Consider the following 26,851-nt stretch of genomic DNA (forward strand, 5'->3'; position numbering starts at 1 on the left):
AGCTCTATGGATAAGACTTACATGGTTCATCGATGACTACAGAAAACACAGACAAAAGAGCACTCACTGTATTAGCTGATCTTCAAGAGGGCCCTCTTTACTTGGTGGAAGAAAAATCTGGGCATACACACCTTGTGTCCTCCTGCAGCTTTTCTTAAAATCTTGAGCTTCACTGCTCAGTGTCTGCAGGGCACCTTGGCCCACACACATTATCCATGCATTAACACAGTACATATGACCTCGTGATCTCCAGCTCTTGACTCTACCTGTCATGTTGTTAATATTTTATTATATCTACAGATTTAACCAAGTGCTCATTCAGTAGTCCAAGATATAATGAACTCCTGCTATTAGGTTGCATTATTCTGCCTATGAGGGATGGTGGCCTAATGGTTAAGGTGATTACCTTACAAACACAAGGTGCAGGGTTTGAGTCTCACCAGGAATAATTGGCTAGGCTTAAAATGGCTCGCAAGGGCAGTTAGCTTATGTACTAACCTATGAACCTATGAATTCCAAACAATTTGTTACTTATAAGGGCAGCCCTTCTCCTCAAAATGACACAGTCACATGAACAGAGAAGTGCCAGTAAAAGAAAGTGGCCTGTCCTTTATTCTCAGCTCCTTTCTTTAGGACAGCATTCCTCCAAGAGACAAAGGGGATGCACCTGGGAGTCAAGGATGGAAATCTCGATTAGTTGCTGAATACAAATGGAAGATCTGGAGATGGGATAATTCCATAAAACAAACAAAAGAACAAACTTTGTTCAGTAAGAGTACTCGGTTAAGAAGTCTCAAATCTAAAGAACGAGTACTGAACATTATTAATGCCTCGTTCTATGATCCCCTAACTAAGCAGCCTGTTAGGGTTCCATGCACACATCTAATTACAAAAGAGCCCTCAGATTAAGAATGGAGACTAAAATAAGATGTATTAGAAGTTTGCCTTGTAGGTAGTGTAAAGGGCCTTAATATCCTTTCTCTTAAGGTCTTTGGCATCCTGGATTACTTGCTGTTTTTGTCCAATGCTGGACTAAGAATTTCACTATCAAGGTTCATGTGCCTGGTATTTCAGCATTTTATGATCCTGTAGCTGACAAAGCAGTAGGTTATAGTTAAGACGTTTCTAAGGTGTATTCTTTACCTATGCCCATTCATTCATACCCCCACCCCCCCCGTAGGACTTAAACATTTTCTTGGAGATACTAAAGTTACTGTCTTTTAAACAAATGTCTTCCCCTGACTTGCATTTTTTATCCTGGTACATTCACTTTCTAGCGTCTATTGCCTTACTAAATTTATTAATGTAAGCAATATAGCAGCAGCGAACTGTATAGTATAAACAATCCGTTAAAATTGCAAAACCATAACTCACAGAAACAAGTAAATAATATCTAAAAAAAAAGAAGTTATGCACCTACCATAATGTTCGATGTTTGTAGTCTATCTCGCCCTTCATTCTTACTCTTGGGATTGGAGCCGAACCTCGGCTCTTACTGTCCACCCTCTGTATCAAGTAAACTCCATGGATCTAAGAGTTGGGTTCTCAAGTGGGAATTGTAGCACTCCAACCTCCTCAATCTACCAAAGGATGAGGAAGAGGAGATGAATGAGTTACGGTATCCATCACAGAAAGCTAATGGAACTCATGAGGGGAGATGGCATAAGCTTGAATTTAGGATCCTGAAGCCTAGACCAACACCCTAAGCATTCCATCAGTTACTAAGAGAGGTAAGATGAAGAACATGCCAGCTAGGCAAATTCCTTCCATAAGACAGTAGATCAGTCTAAGAATTCTGATGGCAAGCAGCAGAACTATGCCAGTGGTAAAGACTCCAAACCAGGACATGGGCTTTCTGAAGATAGGGTCAACAAATCTGCTGTTAAAGGTTTTTCAAAACAACAAATGAAGTAACTCTGATGGCAGTCTTTAATACTATGATCAGTGAGCTTCCTTGCCTAGAGAAATGCTTGAGGCCATCACCTTTTATTAATTTACTTACTTTCTTTAAAATTATAGTGTGCTAATCATAAGTGAAAAATTTCAGACTGAAACATTGAAGCAGAATGGTGGTGATGGAGCACTAGATCTACTGGATGACAATCTACTTGCAAAAGTATGCTCAGCAAGACCTCCGTTTAATGGCCTCAAAAAACTCCATAATGATCCAAGGGCTGCAAACATACTAAGTGACAATGTACATTGCCAAAGGATCCCCAGCAAAATTTCCAACAAGGAGTGTCAACAAAACTCCATGATCACTCAAGGACTCACAAATAACAGCAGGCGTCAGCTTTCCCAAATGTTGACATTGGGATATCAACAGAATGAGAAGGCTATTTCTAGGCAGATTGTCCAAACGGAAAAAGGATTGTCTGCATACAGAAAATGATGTCAGTGCTAATGCTCCAAAGTTTATTGCATAGCTGTCACAAGCCCTTCCATAACTGCCACAAAGGAGACAAACAATTGGTCTATCTTCCTAAACTTAAGCATCCACTTCAGTGACACCTAAGCTGCTGGTGCAAGTTCAAAATGTGTAGGAACCTACCTGCATTGATTTCTACCCCCACCATGAAAACTTTTGATTGACTGGTTCATGGACAAATATGAAACCACCATTGTAAGTAAATATGGGTTCCTCCAGACTTTACTTACGAAAGACCAGCTATTGACTCCTAAACATAACAGCTTAAAGCTCACAAACCCTAGTAGCAGAGCCTCTGGCTACCACAAAATGCATTTTCCAATAAGTAAACTTCAATGCCAGTAAGCTAACAGTCTCAAGTGGTGGACAGTTAAAGTCTATTGAAAGAGCAGGGATTCTTTAAAGGATGATGAAAATGCAGCACTTTTGTAAGGAACTGCCTGATCAGCTAGTGCTGGATCTCAATACAGCTGTCCCTAAGGTCATGGTGTGCAGAAGTAGGTAACACATGCACCCTGACTGTGGAATAAATGAAACCCAAATCATGTACATGTCTGTAATAAGTCAAGACTCCTTGCAGTATGACCATACAGGGCAGCTCAGGGTACTGCAATGCCCTAAAATGATAAATGTATACATCTGGAGGCACAGACCTGCCAAATGAACGGCATCTAAGCAACTTCAATAACATCGAGGACCACAGCCAACAAATTCACTGGGATCAAAGGGCCTACATAGGTTCATAGGTTAGTACTAGGCTAAGTGCCCTTGTGAGCCATTGTAAGCCTAGCCAATTATCCCTTGTGAGACTCAAACCCTGGACCTTGTGTTTGTAAGGCAAACACCTTAACCATTAGGCCACCCTCCCAACCCTTAATAATCAGCTCTGCCAAGTCTCAAACCCAGGCCCTACACACCATAGTCAGAGTAATGCACCACAGCACCATGTCTGCCTACATCAGTAGGCAGACCTTGAAGTTGACCCAGCTGCAGCTCCAACAGTAGAGAACATATCCTTACTTTGGATAATGAGAGTTTTGTTTTTGTATTGCCAAAAATCTTAAGTGCTTCAAAATCATCCTTCTTGGTTAAAAGAGGGTAAAAGGGAGTGAAAACTGTAAGTTATGGACTTTCTTCTAAGAACTTTGCAATGACACATGGACTCAGTTACATCCACCAGAACCACTATCATCTGTTTTGCTGAATTCCGTAGAAAAACAGAGGGCATCACATTCTCCATATGGTTTAAAAGTTAATCTTTGGAGTGCCCTACTTTTGGAAGACTCTGACCAGAACTGACATTTTGATACACATCTCCAGGAGAAGACTGGCTCAAAGTGCCCACCAACTCACTGACTTCTCTGAAGATGTGACCTGCCAGCAGACTGATGCTCATGTCTATGCCACACTACTAGGGAAGCACTACCTCCTTGTGAAGGATACGACCTTGTGACCCCTTGCTTTGTTAGGCACCAAGGTATGTGGATCAAGTGGATAAAAAGTAGTCCCCATTAACAACTTCTTCTTGATGTTTTTTAGGAGCTGGAAATACTACCCCTAATTCCAAATAAATTATCTGAAGCCCTTACTCCAGAAGGACTACAGGCCCCACACCATGTGGGAGCCTGAGTTCTCCAAGCCTGCAGTAAAAGAATAAGCTTTGAATCTTCAGTGTATTCAGCTGCAGAAAGGAAAGGCCTAGTAAAAAACTTGATGTAGGTTTCCCATCACACCATGATCCAATGACATGGGTCTAACACCAAAAGTAAGACTGTGAGTGGTGGGTCTGAAGAAGCTGACACCTTACAATCCACTGCAACAGCAAAATCCTAAGGCATGTAAGTGGCACAACACAACTCATGGCAGCCTTCAAGACCAGAAGGCATAGTAATCTCTGGACCTTGTACTGCATTCTCATCCAGTATCACACACTGCACTGATGTACGCAACCCATGAGCAGGAGTCAGGGGGAATGCCTTCCAATTTATGGTCACCCCTAGGGAGTGTAACCATGAGAACTCCCACAGCATGGATAATCTGAAAGTGTCCCTGGAAAGGGCTACCAGCAGCCAATCAGTCACCCAGGTAAAGGACACAAGATCATTCTCCTGGAAGGCTCAAAACCCTCAGGGAAAACTTTGAATGTTACAGAAAACTCAAATGTCAACACTCTGTAACAGAAGTGATATCCACTTAGAGTGATCCAGGAATATTGCCTATGTGGACCTTAAATGCTGCTATGTCATATAATCCCCATGAATACTACTCAGATGCTCTGCAGGTGCAGAGCCATGATCCCTTGTAAGATAGTCAACTGAAGAAGAGATGTAACGTGCACACACTGAAGCTGTTGGGACTCAGAAAGAGACAGAAATCATCCATTCCACTTGGGACAAGGAACAGGTAGGAGTAAAACCCTTAACCATACTTAAATGCCAAGACAGATTCTACAGTCCCTATTAGCAGTAGAGTCTAGGCCTGCTCAAGAGTTCTAGTGGCACAAACTGATCTTCAGCAGGGCTTGTTTTTGTAGAAGGATCAGACTGTTTTGTGAAGACCACCTTTGAAAAAGATCAACAACGAGCACCTGATTGGTCTACTGAACAATCCTGCAATGACAGCAAAAAGAATACTGATTTTTTTTTTTTTCCAGTAGAGGCTTCCCTCCACATCCTCTCTGTCTCTGCATGATTCCTAGAGTGGTATGTTAGACAGAAGCTGTCTATAACATGACAGTTACATTCTCACCATATAATTATCGACTACAGGACCGACTTTGCTAGGTTCTAGAATTAATATTTCTTCTCCACCAATCAGAATTCAACATTTCTATCATAATCACAAGTTTAGGGATATGTCTGCATCTTGTCAATGTATGCCATGATGTGATGCACAGATTACATAAGCACTCACAACCCCTAAGTCTGCCAGTTCACCTCTGTCACCAGAAACCACTTTCCTGAAAATCAAGAAATAATGTAGATTTGAAACTGTATTATTAAACATGGAGGAAAATTATGACACAATGGAAATCTACATGGAAAGTGTATGCCTGGCAAATGAATGCCCTTCCCTCTCTAAAATAAAGGAGATGAACAACCAGTTCATCTTTCTGAACTGCAGCACCCACCTGAAGAGTACTTGAGTTACTGTACATGTGCACATGTGATGGACTCTTTCTCTCTCATTTCTATATTAGCCAAGAACAGTGACATATTAATGAAACAGTTCAGGGATACCTCTGAAAATACCGCTGGTAGAAAGTGAAGTTTTGTCCTGATGAATATTTACTGCTTGTGAATGACCAGATATGGTTATCTGCACATTAAAGCCTGAAAGGGCAAGATGCACTAGATGGAAATGACAGCCACCAGTTTTTTTTTCCAAGGAAAAAATTAAATGCCACCAAACTAGCAGGTTCATATGGTAGAGGCAGACTCACCTACTATGAAGTTCAAGTCCCATGGTGATGATGGATTCTTTAGCGAAGGATGAAAATATAGTACTTAAGCAGCATTAACAGTGGGTTATGAATCATGATCCTGACATCTATAAGATTGTAATGCCCATAATTACTGACACAAACACCTTGACTGTAGAATAACTGAAATGTAAATCTTACATGCACCCAATATATGTCAAAAATCACATACTTACTAAATGGGGTGGTGCAGGATACTAAGTGAGAATCATTTACATTGTCTGCCAAACAGGGGGCCTTATAGCAGCTTCTTTTTTATCCAAACATCTTTATTAAATCACATTAAACCTGAAAGTGAGTTTAAATACATTAACGGAAAAGAAAGCACATTGTAAGAATAGTTTATGTTGTTATTGTCCTATAAAATCCATACAGATTTTCTTTTTAACAAGTTTTTTCACTCCAACATTACATCATTCTTGCTGTGCCATAAACTTAACTCATCCTCCTAAAAATAAGTTATGTTCTTACCATATTGTTCCATGTGAATTGTCCATCTCGCCATTCATTCTTAACTGATGGGTTCGGAGCCAATGCTTGGCTCCGACTTGGCTGTTTTCTTACATGCTCGAGGTCTTCAACTAGCTCGAGGCTAATCCCCTATCCCATGATGCCCTAGTGTGCTCCTCAGATCATAAAAACCTGAAAAAGGTCAAAGTCCCATTATTAATAAAGTCCAGATCCCCTAGGAATCCACAGGCTGGGAGTTGGAAGGAGAGACATAAGAATGGATGGCAAGATGGACAACTCACATGGAATGTTATAGTAAGAACATAACTTCTTTTTGTGAAGTCGTCCCATCTCACCTTCAATCTTAACTGATAGGACAGCATCCCTAGCACCATTAATTCTGAGTGTCTCACGGGAGTATATTCTTCAGCACAGTGGACCCAAAGGAAGCCCTGTCCCTGGAGGCCATATCTACTTTGTAATGAGTGATAAAGGTATGAGGTGTTGCCCAAGTTGCTGCTGTACAAATGGTATCTATATGAACTTTGGCATGAAAGGCTGAAGAAGTAGCAATGGCTCTAGTTGAATGAGCCTTTACTTTGCCTGGTAATTTCTTATTTACTGAGTTATAAGTAAAGGAAATACAGTCTGATAGCCATCTGGACAAAGTGTTTTTTTGCTATCACTGTACCTTTTTTAGCTTCTGAGAATAACACAAAAAGTTGATCAGATTTCCTGAAGTCTTTTGTTCTATGTAAATAGAAACGTAATTGTCTGTAGACATCAAGTTGGTGTAGCATGTATTCTGCCTTATTGCCATACTTGGGGAAAAAAGACTGGCAATTCTATGGTTTGATTTAAATTGGATTCTGAACAGACTTTAGGTAGGAAGGCTGGATTTGTTCACAGGGAAACTCTGTTGTTGTGAAACAAGAGGTATGGAGGCTTGATTGAAAGTGCTTGCAGTTCTGACATCCTTCTACCTGAAGTGATGGCTACTAAAAGGATAATTTTCTAAGTTAAAAATTTTAACTTGCATTAAGATGCAGGTTCAAATGGTGGAAGAATTATCCTGGATAGGATGAAGTTGAGGTATTTTATTGGTGGCCTTAAAAGACAAGTGCCCTTAAGAAAGGCTTTACACAATCTATGCGACATAATGTTTGGTCCATTTTTACCTAGATGAAAATTTGATATTGCTGCTAATTGTACCTAATGGTAGCAGCTGCAGCATCCTCTTCAAAAAGCTTTATTAGAATTCTAAAATAGAAGAAAGGAGGTGTGGAGTAAGGGTCACTTTTATTTTCTAAAGCCCAACTAGAAAACCTTTTTCATTTGCTAAGATACAGTCTTCTTGTTGATGTCTTATGAGAAGATATCAAAATGTGTCATGCAGCAGATGAAAGATTTTGTAACCTGGCTATGTTTGGAACTGGAGCAGCCAAGCTGTCAACTTGAGGGTTTCTAAGGATGGGTGAGGAACTCCTGAAGAATGGATCAGAAGATCTGGCACTGAGTCCAGGATCCAAGGTTCCTCCTGAAGATGAGGTTGTAGGAACGGGAACCAAATTTGACGAGGTCAATAAGGGGCTATCAGAATTAAGGTCGTTCCCAATATGCTGGCTTTCTGTATAACTCTGGCTATTAATGGGAAGGTGGGAAAAGCATACAGGAGTCCCAGGGTCAATCGTGTATCAGTTCATCCCTCGGGGACTTCCTCGGAGGGGGAATTAGGGCAAAATAGTTGCTGCATTTTGTGTTTGTGGATGTGGCAAAAAGATCACAGCAAGGCTGGGCCCATTTGTGGAAAATGCTCTCCGCTACCTCTTGTTTGAGGGACCATACGCGATGCATCAGCATTTCTCTGCTGAGTTTGTCCGCAATCACGTTGGATCTTCCCGGGATGTGCGTTGCTATTAGAAAGCGCTGGGAGGAAGTTATCCACTGCCAAACTCTGACGGCTTCTCGACAAACGGGATATGATTTGGTTCCTCTTTGATTGTTTATGTACCATACCACTGACATATTGTCTGTTCGAATTGCAATTGTTCCTACAGGTAGAGAGTCCTGGAATGCCTGCAACGCTAGAAGCACCACTCTCATCTGTAGAACACTGATGTGCAAGTGAACCTCGTGTTCTTGCCACATGCCTTGGCCAGTTCTTCCTAGATAATGCCCCCCCCCCCCACATCTGGGAAGCGTTCGTGGTCACAGTGGCTAGCGGAGCTGGGGGAACAAGGGGTTTGCCTACTGTCACCTGGTCTGATTGAAGCCATCAAAGTAGACCTTTTTTGCAAGTTTGCGTCAGAATAGTTTTGTGAGACATTGGAAGCGTCTGCATTGACCATTGTGCAAAACGAAGCCACTGTAGGATCCTCATATGCATGCGTACTAGGGGAATTACTATGATAGCAGCTGCCATTGTGCCCAGTACCTTTAGAACCTCTCTGGATTGAACTTTTGTTTTGTGTAGAAGATTCAGAACATGTTTTTGAAGGACCTGAATTCTCTCTTTCGGAAGGTTTACAATTATTGTGACTGTGTTTAATTCTGTTCCTATAAAAACTGTATGTTGAGACAGCAATAAAGCAGATTTTTCATAGTTGACAGTAATTCCTAACTGTGCAAATAGTTTTAAGGTTGTGTCCCTTGCTTGGATGAGTAGTTGCTTGGTGGTGGCAGTTAGGAGCCAGTCATCTACGTATGGAAACACCCAGAAACCTAGTCGCTTCAGGTGAGCCGTGACTACTACCATACATTTGGTGAACATTCTGGGGGTTGTAGTGAGGCCAAGGGTCAGAGCCTGAAATTGATATTGACTGACTCCCAGCTGAAAGTGCAGGTGACTTCTGGATGGCCTGTCCATTTTATGTGGTAGTACGCATCCTGAAGGTCTATCGAGCACATCCAATTGTCTTTTCCTAGAAAAGGAAATATTGACTGCAATGTGACCATCTGGAACTTTGTCTTTTTTACTGACTTGTTCAGTCTGCTGAGATCTAATATGGGTCTCCAGTTCCCTGTCTTCTTTGGAACTAAAAAGAATCTTGAGTAAGTTCCGGATCCTATTTGGTCTGCGTGGACTGACTGGATGACTCTTTTTTTCCAGCAACTTTTGAATTTCTATGGTTGCTGGTGCCCCCTGGCTGGGTGGAACATCTGGGATTCTTTTGCTTTGCGGAGGTGGCATTGAAAAGGGTATTGAGTAACTTCTGGATATGATTCTTTGCACCCATCTGTCTTTTGTAATTTTTAGCCAGGCGACTGAGTACAAAGACAAGCATTCCCCAACTGCCTCCAGAGTAGGATAGATGGACCTCCTCTCAGGAGCGCTGAAAAGGCTTAACAAAAAAGGATTCACCATCACCTTGGTTCTGCGGACCCCCTCTGCCGCATGGTCAGCATCTTCCATTATTACCTCATCCTCTGCCACTGAAGGAGGGTTCACCACGTGTGTCAGGAAGAACTTTCTGGGATTTCCGGAACCACATCTTTCCACGCTTTTGACCCTTGGGATAGGGTCTGGAAGAGGTGGAAAAACATACTCCCACAGCAGAGAGAGGCTTTCCCTCCTGTTCACACCTGGTTAAAGTCTCTTATTACTTTAGGCCCGAACAAGGACAAGCCATCAAAGGGGGTGTTTATAAAGGATGACTTAAAGGGTTCTGCAAAGTTACAGAAGCACATCCAGGACTGTCTCCTACGGGTGATTCCTGAACACGCTGACCTACTCGCTCCATCGGCTGCATAACAGATTAGCCTCATGGACGAGTTCCCCAGGGAGTTAAGGGTGGAGAGCTGGGATAACACTTTTTCTGATATCCCCTCAGCTACTGAACCCTGGAGAGAATCTCTTAGCTCTTTTATGAGATCTCTCTGTAACCTCGTAAAGTGGGTTAAATAGTTCAGGGACCTAAGGGTAAAGGCCACTGATGAAAACATGCTTTCTGCATCTGTCTATCATGAGTGAATCTTTATTCGGAGGATGAAAAGATGAGGACGTTTCCAATAACTCCTTTTTAGTGGCTGCCACCACCACCACAGGATCTACCGGAACACCTTTTGTTAAAAAAGCTTTGTCTTCTAGGCTGGTGATAAATTTATTAGGCCTCCTAGGGACGGGCTCCACTGTGTCTGGAAACTCCCATGACTTTTGACAAACTAATTCCATGAGCTCGTCGAAAGGCGGAGACACCCAGGAGGAGAAGGGTAGAGATCCAAAAGCTTTCAGGTATATGGCCCTCCTCATCAGTAGGGTTGATGGGCTTCCAGCCACCTGTCTGTTTTAGGATCTCTAGGATGGCCGCAAGGGAGACATCCTCAGGGGGCAACCGTGGGGACCCTTCTGATTCATCGAGGTCCATGTCAGATGTAATTGACTCCTGTGGGGAGTCCAAATGCTTCCTCTTGCAAGTTTTCTTTCGAGGACCTTTGGTTTGTAAGGTAGAGACAATCTGTTTTCATTAGAGACAAAGGCAATACAATCAGTCACCTGGACAATGTGACTTTAGCCATGCCCTGGCCCAATTTGCTCTTGGAGAAGAAAAGAAAAAGTTCAACTGTCCTTCTTCCCTGGTATGATGCAAAAATACTTTCAACTGATGGAGAACATCCATAGAATGCAAGGAATATTTCCCTTTACCAGTGTTCTTTCCAAAATTTTCTAATAGAGTAATAGTGTGGTTAACAGCAGCTTCTGAGGCCACTTTTGGAAGAAAATTTGGATGGATCTGAACAGATTTTTTTGTCTTTATGAAAAATAAAATATGCAAGTTTGCAAGATAAGGCTACTAACCCCAAAATTCTCCTAGCTAATGTAATTAACACCAGGAAAATAAATTTCCAAGACAGAAATTTTAGGTGTACTGATGCTGCAGGCCCAAAGGGAGAAGTTAGGGCCTGAAGCAACAAGGTAATATCCCAAGGCAAAGAAGCTGCTAAACTTGGTGTTTAAGTGGGCTGCAAAGAGATTACAGCATGTCTGGCCACAGTGGCTGAAAATCATAGTTGTCACTGATGGCTTGAGAGACCACTCAAGAGGCAGCAAGACTGGACTTGTCAATTTGTCCATCAAGATATATGAATTCCCAGGAAGTGCTCTGCCACTAGAAAGTATGGGAAGACCGTGCCCATTGCCACACCCTCAAGGTTCCGCGACATAATGGATATGAATGGGTCCTCCCTTGTCTGTTGATATACCAGACCACTACCATGTTAGCCATCTGGGAAGAGATCACAGCCTTGGGAAGAGAGTCCTGAAAGGCCTGCAGTGCTAGGAGGACTGCCCTTATCTTCACAACACTGATGAGAAGCTTGACCTCTGTTACTGTTCATGTGCCTTGTCCCATCTTCCCTTCGAATTGCCCCTCCACCCTCATTCCAAAAGAGAGGCTTCTGTGGTCACTGTGGCTGCTAGGAGGTGGAAAGGTGAAAGGGCATCCATGGGTGACTAGAGGAGAGGTCAGCCAATAAAGATTGGTGTGAAACATACAACAGAATGTAGTGGTTGATGTAGGATCAACCACTGAAAAAATAGGGACCACTGCAGCACCTTCATGTAATATCTTGCCTGAGGAAACGGAGTAATGGATGCAGTCACTGACCCCAGTAGACAAAGAATTAATCCTGCTGGGGGACTTAGGGAAGAAAGCACTTCAGAAGCTTGATGATGAAATAAGAGAAACCTCATATTTGCAAGTTTGGCAATTTGGGATGTCATGTCCCACTGGCATCCTATGAATTTATAAGTTATGTACTTACCAAAGAGGATTACTGGCCTCAAACAGATGCCCTACGCAGACCGTCTCAAAAAACTACAGCGTTACTCCATCGCATATTGCCTACTCAGGGGCGATCTCTGCCTAACATACAAAGCTATGTCAAACCCAGAGCTGTTGGACATGCTCCACTTAAAGAAATCCCAATCCCTCCGGGTTACACGCTCTAGGGATCTAAACCTTGTTACCACAAAAATGAGGCCAGCAAGCGTGGAAGGTGAAGAAACAGTTTATTCAACCCAGTGGAAAAATCCCTGGGATAACAAAGGCAGACATATACAAAGTCCAAACCGGTTTCGGCTCAACAGAGCCTTCTTCAGTGGATACAAACACAAAAAAGCAATAAAACAAATACCACTCAGTATATACATATATATATATATAACTGGTGATTAACATCAGAACCAATCACCACAATTCAACAATAAATCAAAATTGGTCATTAAGACCAGGTGGAAACAGGGCTCCCAGTTTGACTATCCATTTCTTTTCTTTAAAGTTTAGTAACTCATGCCAGCTATCTTTGTCTCTACAAATACCGTTAACATGATCAATAATCACAAACTTAAAAAAAGCCGTTTTGTGTTGCAAACTATGTTTAAATAGGGCATTGTTAGGACGTTTATTTTTAACATCACTAAGATGTTCACCAATTCTCAAACGAAAAGCTCTGGAAGTCTGCCCCACATAAAAGGCAGAACAAGTACAGGTCACCAGATAGATGACCCACTTGGTACTGCAATTGGCCCAAATTTCGATTTGAAAGATCTCAGAAGTGTTCTTACTAGTAAATTCACGGGTATGTGAAACCCGCATACAATGTACACAATGACCACATGAAATACAACCTAGAACTGGACCACCTGTCAAAGAGGTTTGAGTAAGGACTGTAAAGTTATTCACAGGTTTTTTGTAATGACTAAGCCTGGAACCTATAGTTTGTCCTCTTTTAAAAGAGAAAGAGCATCTGTCCCTGATTAAAGGATGGAGTTTATCTTCGGCCATCAAGACATTCCAATGTCTCTGAATAATATTAATGAAACCCTTGGTGTTACGTCCATGGGTTGTAACCAATCGTAAGGGCTGTCGGACAACATCATTATTTTGATGTTTATAACACAACAAATCTTCCCTATTTAAATTCGATGCCCATTGTTTAGCCTGATTAATAGTACCTGGACGATAACCTCTCTCCTTAAATCTGCAGACAAGGTCATCTCTTGTTTTAACATAAAACTGTTGGTTGGAACAGATCCTCCTGGCTCTGAGAAATTGGGATTTGGGTATATTTTGGATGATATGTTGTGGGTGGAAGCTGGAAGCATGTAATAGAGAGTTATATTCAGGAAATTTCCTGTAAATGGTAGTAGACAATGTATCATCTGCATTTCTATTGACTTCCACATCCAGAAAAAACATCCTGCATCTGTGAAAAGACAATTTAAATTCAATGCCCCATACATTGTCATTAAGATAATCAAGAAACTCTTTAAGATAATGTTCATCAGCCTTCCACACCAACCAACAATCATCCAAATAACGACGCCAAATGTCCATTTCACACATATAGATATTATGATTCGGGTCATAAATAATAACCTCCTCCATATATGCCATAAAAAGATCAGCATAGATGGGTGCAAAGGATGCACCCATCGCTGTCCCTTTAATTTGCCAAAAACACTTATCTTGAAAGTAAAACACATCGCTGGTCAATACACATTCTGTCAGGCATACCAAGAAGGTGTTGAATCCCGATTTATAGAGCCCAGATCTCCCCAACCAATAGTCCAAAGCTTGTAGACCTGCCCAATGTGGAATGTTAGTGTATAGAGAGGTAATGTCCAAAGTACATAATAACCAATGAGATTCAAGTTGTGTGTCATTAATTATGTCCAAGAATTGAGTAGTGTCTTGAATTCTAGATCTTATATACGGAAGCAAAGGTTTTAGATAGTAAGTCAAATATTCTGATAGTGGTTCAGTAATAGACCCATGTCCAGAAACAATGGGTCGACCTGGTGGATTGGTGGCATGTTTATGTATCTTGGGCAATAGATAGAAATATTGTTTTGTGGGAGATAGAACCATCAGTTGTTCCTTAATGTCCTGTGTAATAACCCCCTCCACTACTGCTTGAGTCATAAACTGTCCTATTTTTAGTTGAAAATGTGGAGAAGGATCCAAGGGCATATACCTGTAATACTCAGTGTCCCCCAATTGTCTCATAGCCTCCTCTACAAGCATCTGTATCCACCTAAACCTTGTTACCACAATAAACAGAACATGCTGGAGGGATAGATTCCTGTCCCAGAGACTTCCCATACTCTGGAACAGACTACCTATCTATGTCAAACAGAGCTCCTCATTAGCACTCTTCAAGAAAAATCTTATCTTGATGACTGGATGGGAAATGAGAAATGGGAAATTCACCCCAGGGATCACTTCTGTGGGCTCTGCTCGATAGGGGCACAGGAAAATAATTTTCTTGGGTGGCGAAAGCCAGGGTACATTTTTTGGCTAGGCTTATACAGGCCCTAGGGCCAATAGCCTAGTACCTACCTATGAACCTACCATAACTTGGTATCTGTGTTGTCTTCTTTCATTCCTCCTCATGGTTGGGTTATGGATCTGACCCTCGGATCAACTCGGCTGCATTTTTACAGACCAGGATCCAAGTCTCGAGCTCCTCCCACTTCATATAATGCACTGTCCTCTGTCCAAGTCCCTCAGATTGAGTTTCCTGCACAAATAGCTGATAGAGGGTAGAGAAGAAAGAAGTTAGTACACATTAAGAACCAGAGGCTCAAAACTGGGAACATCAGTTCCTAAAAAAGTTCTCTCCAGGTCTTCTAGACTACCATGTAGGGCGATGGCAGGGATGGAAGGTGAGTAGGAATTAAAGAAGACAACACAGATACCAAGTTATGGTAAGTATAAATATAAATCTGATGTTGCCTCTTTCATTCCTCCTCATGGTTGGGTTAGAGTCCCCAGCTATACAACTCCTGGGTGATCTCAAGGAAGGATATGCCGGAGCAATGCCGAACCGAAGGAAGCTCTGCTCCTGGAAACAATGCCTAATTTGTAATGCGAGACAAAGGTATAAGCTTTTGACCAAGTGGCTGCAACACAGATATCATCTAAAGATGCCCTGGAAGAAAAGTCAGATGAGGTGGACACAAACCTAGTTGAGTGAGCCTTAGGAGAATGAAGAAGCTGTAATCCATTCTTGGTATAGATCAGGGTAATACAGTCTGTTATCGATTTAGCAAGAGCAACTTTTGAAACAATCTGACCTAGACGGCTATGAGAGAAGGACACAAATAATTGTTCTGACTTTCAAAAAGGTTTCATCCTATGAAGATAAAAATGAAATTGCCTATGAACATCAAGCAGATGTAACAAATGTTCTCCTTCTTTAGAGAAATTTAGGAAGAAAACTGGTAGTTGTATGGTCTGGTTGAGGTTGTATTCTGTAGCTATCTTGGGCATGAAAGAGGAATTAGTACGAAGGGACACTCTATGTTTGTGGAAAACAATGTAGGGAGGCTTAGAAGATGGCCTGAATCTTAGAAAGTTTCTTTGCAGAAGTGATGGCGATAAGAAAAACTGTCTTCCCATGACAGAAACTATCACAACCACTGACTGGTTCAAAAGGTTTTTTGAGTTAAGCCTTGTAAGACCACAGTGAGATCCCATGGCGGGGAAGGATCTTTGACTGGAGGGCTAAGGAGGAAGATTCCTTTCAAAAAGGCCTTGCACAGTTTGGAAGTTGTAGGGAAACTGAAAAGATTACCCGAATGAAAGTTAAAGATGGCTGCTAATTGAAGTTTGATGGTACAGAAGCTGGCTCCTTCTTTGAACAGAGATGCAAGAAAAAGAAGGATAGCTGAAATCCGAGCTGAAAAAGGGTCAATGTTCTCATTAGAGGGTCAGAAGACACATTTCTTCCATTTACTCCCATAGACTTTCTTGGTAGCTGTTTTTTGGGAGGCTAGAATAATGTCTTGGACAGGGGAAGCAAGCCTGGACCTTCGAACAATCACTGGAAGTGGAGAAACCAAGCAGTTAATTAGAGAGATATCAGACTGGGGTGAAAACCCTCTGTCAGGAGAAAAAGGAAGTCCTGTTTGGGTTCCAGTATCCATGGAGGATATTTCAGGTGAGACCAGAGGAAGGGGAACCAAATCTGACAAGGCTAATAGGGGGCAATGAGGATTACCAAGGACTTCAGATGCTTTGCCTTCTGAAGAAACTTTGGGATCAAGGGTAGTGGGGGATAAGTGTAGAGGAGACCAGGGGGGGCATTCATGAACCAGAGCATACCCTGGGGACTCCCCAGGAGGGGGGATCAAAGCAAAGTAGTTGCTGCACTTGTTGTTCTGGGGGGATGCAAACAAGTTGCAGCACGGTTGACCCCAGTGGCTGAAGATCAAGTCTGCTTCTGATTGTTTTAAGGACCATTCGTAAGGGGTCAGAATAGACCTGCTGAGCTTGTCTGTCGCGACAATAGATTTTCCCAGTATGTGGGTTGCACGTAGAAAATGGTTTGAAGACATCGCCCATTCCTAAACCCTCATGGCCTCTCTGTACAACAGGTAAGAATGGGTTCCTCCTTGTTTGTTGATGTATCACACCACTGACATGTCATCTGTGTGAATCACAACAGTTCCTAGAGGTAGAATGTCCTGAAAGGGTTGAACATAAGGAGGACTGCTCTCATCTCCACAACAATGTTATGCAACTTGGTCTCAATGTGGGACCACATGCCTTAGACCATCTTTCCCTTAAAATGCCCCCCCACCCCAATTGGGAAGAATCCGTGGTCACTGTGGTGGAGGGGGAAGGAAGGAGGAAGGGCCTATCGTTAGGTCATCTGACAGCAAACGCCACTGAAAATGCCTTCTGCAAACCAAAGACAATTTGATAGGAACAGACAGAGGCTGGCAGAGAATAGACCATTGAGCAGCCAGTGTCCCTTGAAGAACTTGTATAAAATACCATGCAAGAGGGACTAAGGCAATGGCAGCCATCATAGATCCTACAGCCTGAAGTATCAGCCTTGCCAGTGGGGAAGGCTGGTTTAAGATGGCTTGAACATGATCTCTCGAAGTCTGAACGCGATGAGTGGGATGAAACACAATCTGGTTAACTGTGCCTAAGGCAGCTCCAATGAATTCTAAACTCTGAACCAAGGATGGGTTCCACTTTGCCAGCTTTATGGTGATACCCAAAAGACTGGCAAGGTTGAAGAATTAATCCCTGGCCTGGAGTAGTTGATGCCTGGTTGGAATAGTGAAAAGCGAGTCATCCAGATATGGAAACACCCAGAATCCTTGCAGTATCAGATGAGCTGTGACTACTGCCATACATTTGGTAAACATCCTGGGAGCTGTGGTGAATCCAAAGGGCAGAGTTCTGAACTGAAAAAGACTGGCACCCAGCTGGAAGCGCAAATGACTTCTGGATTGTCCGTCTATTTTGACGTGATAGCACGCATCCTTTAAGTTCACCGAGCACATTCAATCGTCCTTCTGCAGCAGTGGTAGAATGGAACAGACCATCACTATTTCCAACTTCGCCTTCTTTATGAGCAAATTCAATTTGCTTGGATCCAAAATGGATCACAGGTCTCCAGTTTTCTCTGGCACTAAAGGAAGCAAGAGTAAATTTCAAATCCTCTTTGTTCAGTCAAGACCTCTTGGATGACTCTTTTTTTACAGTAGATTTAGAATTTCTGCTACTGCATACTCCCTCTGACTGGTTGGAATGTTAGGAAGTCTCTTTGACCTCTCTGGTGGAGGAAGGAGAAAGGGAATGTAATAACCTCTGGATATAATCTTTAGCACCTATTTGTTTTGCGTTATATCGGTCCAGGCGAAGCAGAGAAAAATGATCCCCAACTAACTCCAGAGATGAGAAGTCCAGTAGTTCTTCAGGAGTGCTTTACAGTCTCTATCATAGAAAGGCTCCCTGAAACCCTTATTCTGCGGACCCCCTCTGCAACTGGAGTGACATCTCCCATTGAAACCTCCTCCTCTGCCTCTAGAGGAAGGATCCCTGTGCTGATCCTGGGAAGACCCTTGAGATTTTCAGAACCAGGTTTTCTTTCCATTGCACTGGTTTCTAAAAAAGGTGCACTAAAGAGTTGAAAACATGACCCCAATGGCAGACAAGGTCTTCCCTTCTTGCTCACTGCAGGTTAGGGTCTCTTTGACCAATGGACTGAAAAGGGTGGATCCATCAAATGGGGCATTGACAAAGGACTCCTCAAAAGGTTCTGCAAAATTGCAAAGCCTCATCTAGGCATGTCTCCGGATAGCAATGCCTGAGCCAGCTACCTGTGAGGCACCCTTCATGGAGTACGAGATAAGACTCATGGAAGCATTGTACAAGGACGAAAAAGTTCTCAGTCAGTGAGACCTTCTTGAAGTCCTCCGCTGACATGATCTTTGCCAGAGAGTATGAGAGTTCCTTTACTAGTTCCCTCTGTAACAGAGTAAAGTGTGCCAGGTTGTTTAACGCTCTCAACAGAAATTTGGTCGAGCCGTAAATGCACTTACCAAACCTGTCCATCACTATGGACTCCCTGTTCGGCGGATGGACAGTGGAGCTCTGTTCAGCTAGCTCCTTCTTGGTAGCTGCTGCCACAACCATGACATCAACTGGAATACCCTAGGTCCAATACAGTCTGTCCTTGGTGGGGGGGGGGGGTAAAAATTTATCTGGGCATTTGGGAATTGATTTGATAGAGTCTGGCTCCTTCCAGGCCAGGTGAGGCACCAAATCCACAAGCTCATTAGCTGGAGTAACCACCCAGGATGTAGATGGGCCCTTCGCGGAAGCCTCCAAAAACATGGACTAATCCGAGGAAGGAGGCTGGGCTGACCAACCACCTCTCTACCTTAGGATCTCTAAAACCTCTCCAAAGAAGACATCCTCCGGTGGTGATCTGTGGGATCATTCCCCTTCATCGAAATCCATGTCCTCAGTGACGGACTCCAAGGGGAGTCAATGTGCCTCCTTTTACGTGTCTTCTTACGAGGGATTTCCTCTGTGGGATGTTCAGAGGAGGTCTCGGAAGAGGTGGGGACTCCCTCTGGAAGAAGTGTTTGGAGACTAGTCTGGATGGGCTGACTCTGGACAGGTATGATAGACTCAAGTCTCTGATCCAACGGAAGTTGATGGGAAGGGTCATAGCTCAAAGAGACTAGATCTCTATAGACAGAAAAGGCCGATGGACCTGGTGAATCCCTCCTCTGTTCCAAAGGTACCAAGGCTACTTAAGAAGAGAGGGCAGGGATCCCTGAGATCTGGGTTCCAGGTAGAATCAGACCTGAACTGAAGATAAGTAAAAGTCCGAGTGATGGAACATCTGGGAGATACAAGAAGATGTAATTGTCCGGTAGTTGATCATTTTGTGTCTATGCATGGGGGGGCTCTGTAACTAGTTTGTTTTTTAGTGTGTTGGAATGTCCCATTTTGGAGCATGGGGGAAGTTTTAAGGGTGAATTAAATAAGTTAGAATGCAAAATGATTATAAATTTTAGAACTCTTTATCCTAGTGGAATGAACATCGACAGTAATTTAACTTTATAATATTAATAATGAAGTATTGTTATATGTTTCATATAATAATTAAAGTTTTAATGTATGTGATGATAAACAGTTTGAGGAAATATTTTTGAATGCTATATATTATGTATTTTTGTATTACGGGAGATATTTTGTTAAGAATTTACATTTTGCAGAAAATATTTACATATGAAGGTTTATGATTTATTTCTAACTAAGGAAAGTAATATTCAAACTTAAATGTGTGGTTTGAATATACTTGGGATACAGCTTTCTTTAAATGTATAGGTCAATTTAGATTAATTGATTGATCAATTTGTGTTAAGTAGCACTTGGTGTATAAATAGGGTGTTTCTGTGGTGTAAAACATTCCACTGAAAGCGAAATGCCGAGGTACCAGAATGAATAAGAACAAATAAAAGTTACTGGTTACTACACTTGTTGGTGTGTGGATATTGGTGCCATCTAGAGTTCCTTTATGTTTTTTTGTATTTTTATGTACTTTGGTGGGTTATACTAAAGAAGAGAGGGCAGGGATCCCCGAACTCTGGGTTCCAGTTAGAATCGGACCCTAACTGTCCTGGATCAGAGACCCGCTGTGATCAGAGGACAACAGAGCAGAGGAAGTCAGGGTAATGGTTGGAGTGGAGGAAGGTAAGCTCCTCATACTCGACCCAGCTCTCACAGTTGGCTATGATCCTGACACTCCAATACTGAGGGATGGATTGGAGAAGGAGACTGAGCTTGGAGGGAAACACTAGCAGAACCCAGAAGGTATGGCACGGAGAAGACCCCCAACTGGATCCGAGTCTTGAGAATCTTCTTGATCATCCTGTCTACGTTGGCCTCCAAACAGCTCCTAGAAGCCTTGGAAGAAGCCACTGATGGGAGCCTGGAGTGCCAACCGGGCATCTGCTGCAGACTGAGGGAAGTAGCAGACTCAATGCCTAGCACCAGTGTGGGACCCCTAGCTGTAGGATCCAAGGTGGAAGGAGTAGCTTCAGGAGAACTGGAGATTAGATAGAACCAGTCAGATCCGAAGAGTGCATCGGATTCACCTGAGCACATGTGGTCCTAGGATCTCAACCTGTCGGATCTGAACATATCGGAACTTTGGAAGGTGGCTCCGAAGACGCCCTTGAGGACTTATGAGAGTGCTCCTTGAAGTCAGAGGACCCTGCCACAGTCTTACAGGGGGTTTGAGCCCCTGAAGTGGAACTAGAAGCAGCCAAGAGGCCCTTTAGAATCAACTTATTATTGTGGTTGGCAATAACCCTAGGATTGCAGCTCTCATAGACAGAGCAAGCCGTCTGCAGATGCTCCGGGCCAAGGCAATATACACATAAGGAATGTGCATCAGAATGTGGGAACTTATGGTTGCATTCAGAGCATCTTTTAAAACCAGAAAGTTTTTCTGACATATTGCCACTAAAGGAAACAACAGAAAAACACCACACGATAACCACAGCCAAAAAGTAATGTATCACAAGAAAACAGAAATATACAAAAACTAGCTTTATATATAACTATCTACTAACAACAACAGCCAGAAAGGGGAAAGCTTAAATCCAACGGCTAGAAAAGGAAAAAGTGCAGGCAAAAACTAACTGCCGAGCTAGAAGAAAAAGGAAAGGTTATAAACCTGTACAACAATGGAAGGGGAGGAAAAAACACAGAAAGTCACTTATCTGAAGAAAATGATAACAATCCTACTGCAGAATCATGACAAAAAGTTCAAGACTTGGTGACACTACTGGCAGCAAACGAGATCTGAGGGACTTGACAGAGGACAGTGCATTATGGGAAGTGGGAGGAGCTTGAGACTTGGATCCTAGTCTGTAAAAATGCGGCTGAGTCAGATCTGAGGGTCGGATCCATAACCCAACCGTGAGGAGGAATGAAAGAGACAACATCAGATTCTGTTGTTTGCGTTGGTGTCAGCTGGCTTTTCTTCAGGTTTATAGTCATTCCTAAGTGATGACAGAACTGGAGCAAGAAGTCTTTGCATTGGTGGGTTTGGTGTGTGTGGTGAGGTGCCAGCCATCTAGATAAGGGAACATGTGGAACCCTTGCAGACTTAGATAAGCTGTCACCACTGCCATGCATTTGGTGAACACCATGGGGGCTGTCGTGAGATCAAAGAGCAGTGCTCTGAATTGGAAAAGATTGGTTCTCAGCTGAAAGCAGAGAAACCTCCTGGACTGCCTCACTAACTAGACATGGTAGTAAGCATCCTGGAAGTCTGCTGAGCACATCCAGTCAACCTTTCTCAGATGAGGTTGAATGGACTGAACTGTTACCTGGAACTTTTTTTGTTTTACAAACTGATTCACCTGACTGAAGTCCAGAATGGGCCTGAGGTCCCCGGTCTTTCTTGGAACCAAAAAAAATCTTGAATACACTGCAGATCCTTGCTGGTCTGATAGGACCTCCTGGATGACTCGTTTTCCAGCAGCATAGATACTTCTGTTGCAAAATTCCTCTGGGTTGAACATCAGAGATTATTTTTTGAATGTTGGGAGGAAGCAAAGGGAATAATGTAGCCTTTGATGATAATCTTCAGCTCCCATGAATCATGAATGATGGCTAGCCAGGCATGCGGGTTTAGAGATAAGTGAAGCCGACTATCTTTAAAGTGTAGCAGTCAGGCAACTGTTGAGGGGAGTTAAAAAGGTTTCTCAGTACAGGGGCCTCAAAAAGTATAGTTGTGTAAGTAAACTTACCTAACAGTAGATGTCTGAATGATCACTACTGCAGTAACCTTAGCTGTATGGGTTATATCCTGCCAAGGATGTAACAGCTGGTCAGCTTCCAAAGCTTCAGGGCACCTTTAACACACCCAGTCAGGCAGCTCAAGCTGAGATGAAACAAATTTGGGCACCAAGCTGTTCAGCGCTTTCCTGCCAACAGAAAGAAGGAAGCTGAGCCCTGAATGATAGCAAAAAAAAATGTCCACACCCTTCAATAAAAAACATACCAATAAATAAGGGGGATGGAGAGAGTGAGTGACTACTGAAGCAGTGATCATTCGAACATCTATTGTTATAGTAAGCTTACTTACACAACTGCAGCAGTGATCATTCGAACATCTACTGTTATGGTAAGTTTACTTACACAGCTATACTGTTCATCATATTGATCACCTCTGCAGTAGCCTTAGATGTATGGGTAGATTACCATAGCATACTTACACTTGTAGGGTGGAAGAAGAGTCCAAGAGCCCCTGGAGAGTGGTCCTAGCAAAGCCAGATCTAGACCTAGAGAATGAATCAAGCTTATAGTGCTTTGTAAAAGTATGTACAGAGCAGCTTCTAGCATACTTCTAGAATCCACCCCTTTTCAAAAAGCCATGGAAGAAGCCAAGGCCCTGGTAGAGTGCGCCTTGACTATACCTGAAATAGTTTTGTTAAGGTGAGTATAAGAAAAAAATAAGCCACTGATATTTTGACATAAAGAAGAAAAAATGTTATATACTGCTCATGCATCGACATAGTTATTGGGAAAATGTCAAAGATTGTCTCAAAAAAAAAAAAAAAAAAAAAAAAAAAGAGAAAGAAGTCATGAGGATACATAATTGTTTAAAACATATGCATTTGAAATATATGTAATAATATTATTGTTAATTTAAAATAATATTAATGCTGACAATGTCAAATAATGTGTCTTTCGGCTTTTCCCAGTTAGGGGTCGCCACAGTGGAACTCCGCTCTGCTAATGATTGGCAGTAGATTTATACGTGCCGAGTTGTCAGCTCTGACGCACAACCTTCAACAAAGATAGCCCATTCAGGCATGTGTCCCACACAGAAGACGCTTTACCTGAGAATCGAACAGGACAACGTCTTACTGTGAGGCAACAATGCTACCGCAACACCACCACCGCAGTCTGACAATGTCAAATAATATTGACAATGTCAAATATTGATTTTAAAGTTAAAAAACTATTAAATTAATTATATTTGCAAATTAAATAAAATATTAAATAAATTAATATTTACATATAAAAAAGTTAAATGTGATTGATATGTTAAGCAATTAAACGCATTTATAAAACTTTTTTTTTATATAATTGGGGTCAAATAGTCCGGGGTCAAACTGTCCACTAGCTACTCCCATAGACAATAAATGTAAATTTAAACATGAAAGTGTATACAACTGCATTGTGGTCGAACTGTCCTGCTTCCCCTTAGACAGCCATTTGGAAATAGACTGTATTAATATGGACTATCCTTTATTCTTACCTTCACAAGAAATGAAAAATTGATCTGAAGATCTGAAAGATTTTATTCTATCAAGACAGAAACTGAGTTGTCTGTGGATATCCACAGTATGCAACATCCTTTCTCCCTCATTTTTAGGTTCAGGAAAGAAAACGGGGAGATGGATAGTTTGTCTTAATGTAAACTTGGATACCACTTAAGGCATAAAAGAAGGATTAACTCTCAAAGAAACTCTTGTCACTTTAGAAAATAAGACAGGACTGGCTCACCATAAGATCTTCCAACTCAGATACTCTTCTTGCAGAGGTCAGAACAATCAGTAAAACAAAAACTGCTTTTCATGTTAAGAACCTCAAGTCACCCAGTTTAGCTGGTTCACATGAAGCAAGTGTTAGCTTCACATACACAAAAGTAAGATCTCAAGGAGAGGCCACTGATTTACATAGAGGCGTCTTGTGCAAAACCCCTATAAAAAACATTTTGACGTAATACTGCACTGAAAGAGGAGGGTCCATGACAGACATGCTAAAATGGCTGAAAAATGAACCTTGATAGAGGAATAAGAAAGGCCACAGGATAGTAATTCACACAAATATTGTAAAACCTGAAAACAATTAACCCTGAATGGATGATGGTTATGTTGCTGGCACCAACTAGAAAACCTATTCCATTTGCCGGCAGCACGTCCCCAGTAAACAGGTGTCTAAAAGGAATTAACACCCTAACATCCAGGCAAACAAATGAAGGTGACTGATGTCAGGGTGTATCAAACACCCCTGTTTTTGTCTGAATAGATCCAGTCTGTGAGAAAGCTTGTGGTAATTGCCCCTGGCCATTTCTAAAAGAAGGGAGAACTACAGTTGGGAGTAACCACAATGATCTTGGGGGATTCATTCTGAATCAACAGAATTACCTTGGATATTAGTGGAAAAGCATACAGGAACATTCATGTCCAAGGAAATGAAAAGGCATTTGTTTTCCAGGCCTTCTTGCATGGAGTCCTGGAACAGGATCTTGCCAGTTAATTGTTCAAAGAGGAGGCAAAGAGGCCTACTTGAGGAACTCCCCACAGAAGAATCAAATCTTGGAACGTCCCCTCATCAAGTTTCCATTAATGAGGGTCTGTCCTTGTCCTGTTTGGCATGAACAATAAAAAACTTTCCCCACTTTGGAAGGTAGAAATGGTTCTATCACTCCTTTGGACAGCATGTGATGAAGAGCCACAGCAGAAAAAACAGTCTGATCTAGAGGTTGAGGAATGAACCCCTGGAAAGGAGGAATTTCCTCCCACTGCCATTTTTAACTTTGCTGAATGATCTTCAGAAACATTTTGTCTAAAGCTATCTGTTCCCAAAGAGAAAAGTGGAAATTCATACTTTCTGGGAGAAAAAAATGGGCCAGGGTGAGATGGGGTCACAAGGTCTCTTGAATATTCATTCAGACTTGTTGCACTGTCCTTGGTTTTTGGAGGTTCAAAGCTTCTTTTTGGAACCCCCTTGCCATTTCTTCTTAAATGTCTGTTTACATGTATTTTTTGAGAATGTTTATTCTGCTTTTTGCCAAAATTAGATGAAGAGTTTGAGAATCCCTTAGAAAACTTGGAAAAGGAAGGCTGAAAAATCATTACAGATTCCTTGGATCAGCTTACCCCTTTCACCACATTTTTTGATGACCTCTGCAGCAGAGGAACTAAATACTAAACCTCTGCCAAAGGAAGAATTTAAAATCTCATTTTTAACATTATCTGGTAGGTTCTGAGAATGCAGCCATACAAACCTCCTCAAAACAGCACTAGTGGTCAAAGCCCTGCAAGAAGTATCAACAGAATCATATACACACACACACACACACACACACACACACACACACACACACACACACACACACACACAAACAGAGTAAACAATGAGTAGAGACTTGTGCAACAGAAAAAAAAAAATTATTTAAAGCTGATTTTTCCTCACAGGAAGAAACGGCTGATAAAACATTCCTCATACTTTCACAACTGGACAGAACTACCTTTAATATATGAGAGTCTGAGAATTCAAAATTTTGAAAATCAAAGTTGCATAAGTATACCCTTTTCCCCATACTTATCAAAAAGTTTACCATCCTTATCAGAAAGAGTACGATTGGAATTAAAGTGTTTAACAGCAGTGGGATCAACTAAAGCTATAGCTGTTGGGTCAGGATTTGGAATAGTGTATAAAAACTTAAAAAGGCTGTGGCACTTTGTACATTCTATCTGCCTTTTTAGGGGTAGCTCGCTATCAGGAAAATTGCACCCTGTAACACACATATCCTCCAAAGAAGACAGAACAGGAGGAATAGGTGTAGGTTCTGGAAATTCCTTCTATAACAACTCATAGGATTTTCTGAGGGACTGAGAAACATCATAGCGTTCCCCACTGAAAACACTGGCACATTCTAGCAATAGCCACAGCCACAGAAAAAGAGAAACCCTACAGGAAGAAACCAAAATCATATTTGTCACTTCATCTTCCTTTTCAGATTCAGAATCTTGAATTTCTTTATGAAAAGAACTAGCCCTCTTTCTTTTATCAGAAACTCCTTTACAAGGATTAATAGTCTCAATTAAACTCTGACACAAATCCAGTAAACTACTCCTTTCAAAAGAAATTTGAGGAGGCGTAGACAAATGCTTTTTTTTCTTTTTTTACAGGAAAAATAGGGCCAACTACGTTAGTAAAGGTAGCAACAACAGTTTTCCCAGGGATGACCACAGCATTCTGACACAACAGGGAAGACTTCCCTGTTCCCTTTCCCAGGACCGACAAGAGTGTCTCTCCCTTGCCACTGAAGGGACACAAACAGCTGCAGAGTATATGGCTAAACCCTGGTTCATTGTACCTGTTGGTGCTACACCAGAGGGATCCAGGGTAAAAGATGAGCAATCT

The 26,851-nt window shown here is 42.0% G+C and overlaps 1 protein-coding gene across 1 annotated transcript in view; it reads right to left on the bottom strand.

Moving 5' to 3' along the window:
* VPS33B (VPS33B late endosome and lysosome associated) overlaps nt 1-26,851 on the bottom strand; it is a 2,132,768-nt gene that overhangs the window by 137,891 nt on the left and 1,968,026 nt on the right. The window lies entirely within an intron of this gene.

The sequence above is a fragment of the Protopterus annectens genome, chromosome 7.part0, assembly GCF_019279795.1.
Source record: "Protopterus annectens isolate FY-2018-M chromosome 7.part0, PAN1.0, whole genome shotgun sequence".
NCBI classification, from domain to species: Eukaryota; Metazoa; Chordata; order Ceratodontiformes; family Protopteridae; genus Protopterus; species Protopterus annectens.